Source organism: Solanum tuberosum, unplaced genomic scaffold (assembly GCF_000226075.1).
Source record: "Solanum tuberosum cultivar DM 1-3 516 R44 unplaced genomic scaffold, SolTub_3.0 scf00357, whole genome shotgun sequence".
NCBI classification, from domain to species: Eukaryota; Viridiplantae; Streptophyta; class Magnoliopsida; order Solanales; family Solanaceae; genus Solanum; species Solanum tuberosum.
The window spans coordinates 484989-488364 of record NW_006239283.1 but is presented as its reverse complement, the minus strand read 5'-3'; the positions used below and the strand labels follow the sequence as shown (position 1 = coordinate 488364).

The 3376-nt window shown below is 27.9% G+C and overlaps 1 long non-coding RNA gene across 1 annotated transcript in view; it reads right to left on the bottom strand.

Annotated features, from left to right (window-relative positions):
• Nucleotides 1–2249, bottom strand: part of LOC102583260 (uncharacterized) — a 3490-nt gene extending 1241 nt beyond the window's left edge. The window contains exons 1-3 of the long non-coding RNA XR_368421.2: nt 1718–2249; nt 1116–1207; nt 152–273 (exon numbers count right to left, since the gene is read on the bottom strand). This is a non-coding gene — a long non-coding RNA (uncharacterized lncRNA). The remainder of the gene's footprint in view (nt 1–151; nt 274–1115; nt 1208–1717) is intronic.
• Nucleotides 2250–3376: the final 1127 nt, after the last annotated feature.

Here is a 3376-nt window from a genome sequence, read left to right as displayed (position 1 = left end):
CTCAATATCAGATACTCAGATATTGAGCTATCGTTCATATTTCTCGTAACAAGTTTAACATAAATAAAAATTTCAATGGTTAATGTTTTCGGTTCCAACTTAGTCAATAACTAAATAAATTAATCCTAATCACTATAATAAAATGTATTACTTGTATTCACAGCAGGAGTATGGTTATTTGATTCATCTAGTGATTGAGTATCTAGAATTGTTTCCCCTGAAGTGTAGTTTGCTTAAAAACACGTCCACCCGGTGCCATCAATTTGCAGAATTCTATCAAAACAGAAAATGTAAGTTTAGAATGTTAATAAGATATAAAATCCAATGGTTTAACAAAAATAGTTATGTAAAAGCACCAATCATTGACAACTAAAGGAAAATCTAAAAAGAACATAATCATTAGTTCAGAAAATCTTGCACACGCCATTTATTAATATATAAGAGTTTACTGTCTATCGAACTATTGAAGAATCTCTAGAAGATCAAATAACTAGTATAACATATCAAAGATATATTTATGCCGGAAATATGTCCAAATTTGAAGACACAATAACTTTTTCGAAAGCTTATATAAGAGAAGGTTTTAAGAAGTGGTTGTAGATCTAAAAAATGTCGAGCCTCGTGAAGAAATGCCTATTGTTTTTAGCAAAAAGATTAATTGTCCTACAAAATATTCATCTCAAATGATGTTGGTTCAGTTCATCTGAATTCAAAGTTCCATCAATCTATCCTAACTCAAGTTCAAGAAGCATAATTTGACAGGCTTGAGTACCATTTTTCACAATCCATCCTATCTTCCTTCAAAATCTGAGGGAGAACATCAATATATGAACAAATCAGAGGAAAAGTTGTTCCAAAAGAAGTCTTGAATAGTGTATACTTCACTAGTATGTTTCACACACAAACTGTAAATATGCACACCACACGAAACTGTAATCTACATAATAGGTTAGAGTGTTTGTTTTCCAAAAACTTATGATTAACTATATGAAACAAACATTGAGCAAGATCAATGGTTGTTTCACAATAATCAATGAATAATCATTCAATATATGATTGCCACATATAACTATCTGTCTAATTTTGTTCAAACGTAAAATAAGACTGATACATACCTGGTCTTGTTCAGGTTCAGAAACTTTGCTTCACATTGTAATTGAATCTTTTCTGTCTGTTTTCTCATATATATGGTGGTTATCCTGAAATTCTTTTGGAGCCAAAAAAACAAAAAAATAAGCGCTAAAAGACAGTTTTTTTTCCATTTCTCTACTTTCTATAACTTTATTTGGTGGGTGAACATGAAGAAGTGAAAGAAGTAGTGGAGCTTATTAACCCAGAAACTTAGGAAGTGGAGAAGTGCGTGGTCTAACTTTTTTTTTTTAGGATTTAACATTTATCTTTTCCTCCACTTGATATTTTAAAAATAAAATTACACACAAAAGGGCATAATTTCGATCAACACTTTAGAAAAAAATAAAATTGCACACACAAAAAGGCATAAATGTCCAGCAATTTTATTTATCAAAATAAATTTTGAAGGTAAATTATTTATGCTTAGAACTAAAAAGGAAATCAGGAAATGGCTTCACTTGAATGGGAAAAGTAAATAAAAAACTTAGAATAATAACATTAGTAACAAAGGGAAAAACTACTGCATCCATATCGAAGATCTCAAAAAAAAATATAAAATCAATGTCGATTAGACTAACAATTGTACCTCTTTTAGCTGAAACCCAAAACCCTAGGCCTTGTACTTCTGGTTGATAATCCTAAAAAACTTGAATCGCTAGAGAACCCACTTTGAAAATCAGGGATCTGACTAAGAGCAACACACTCGAGCATTTTTTTGTCTTCAGTCAGCTGCGATTCTGTTGCTAAACAAACAAACCATAGCAAGAGAGATAGTAAAGACATCGATGATGATTTTGAGCTAACATGCAAAGCTCCAAACCTTTGAAATCGAATCTGTAGTAGCTCTACATCAGAGATAACGAACTCTTCGAATGGATCAACTTGTGTACTTCGAAAATAAAGAATAGTTGAGATAGTAAAATTAGGGGAGAAGAATTGAGAAGAAGAGGTTGGGAAGAAAACAATTAGGGGAGAAGAAAGGAGATGAAGTGGCTGGGTAGAGAAGATGGGAGCTGAAGAGTTTTCCATTAAGTTTCCTAATTTCCTAATTAATTATAATCTAATGAAATATCACTTCTCTTTGAATTTTGGGCCTATATTGGACAATGTTTTTGTTTTGTTTTCTTGAGATTGGTACGACCAATATTACAGTTTTATATAAATTTATAATAAAAATTTAATTAGTTTTGGGGGAAAAAGATTATTATGATATTTTCAAATAAACATGATAGGAAAGAACAATAAAATATCACATGATTCAGTGATTTTTTAACATCATATCAAATATATATATTTGAATTAAATAATTGAATTAATGATATTTTTTTTCTATTTTATATAAAAATTATTCAAGAGAAAAGATTAAAATTATGAGTGTCAATATATTAACAATTTTCATAAACTATATGAAGCAATAAAGTCTGATGATCCATCTATAGATTAATTTAGAATATACTTAAAATTTGTTTTATAGGTGTTTAACAAATAAAAATAATGACCTACTTGATGAAAATTAGAATGAATTATCTCATTCTTTACAAAGTAATAAAGGATGAGAAAAAAGTTTTGACTTTATGTTCATTAAAATTAGGAGAACAGTTTAGTGTAGTAGACAAATAATTTTTTCTAAAGTAATTTTACCTGATGAATGAATATTTTACCTCAAATAAAGAGGATTTAAGAATATTAACAAAAGTTTAACTTCAAAACAAAAAAGGGACACATCCGATTGACCATTTAGGGAATTAGTTTGGGTTGGGCCATTTTTAGTATAATTAATTTAGTTTTAAGGTCTATTTGTGTATTTTTTTCAAAATTTAAATTAATTTTATTGTGGATCATTCTCACGAATACCCTTATTTGGGGTGATTTAATTCTTGTTTCTCAATATTTTATTTAAGTGAAAAGAGTCGTTGGTAAAACTTTTCCTAATATTAAATTATAGGAAGTTCTATGGATAATTTTTATTTATTTATTTTTGGTAAAGTCTATGGATAGTTTATCTTAATGGATAATAGAAATTTTAACATTTATTTATTTTTATTGGTAAAATGAATATATAGTTATAATATAATATGTATTGTTTTATTATTTGTATTAATTTAATGAAAAGATTGCATATAGTTTCAAATTATGCAATTTTCCGTATTATAATTATGCATTTTTTATTGTCAATTTTTTCCTAGATTTTAATTAACTTCAATTAATTTATCTTTCTGATCACCAATAAGTTATATGATCAAAA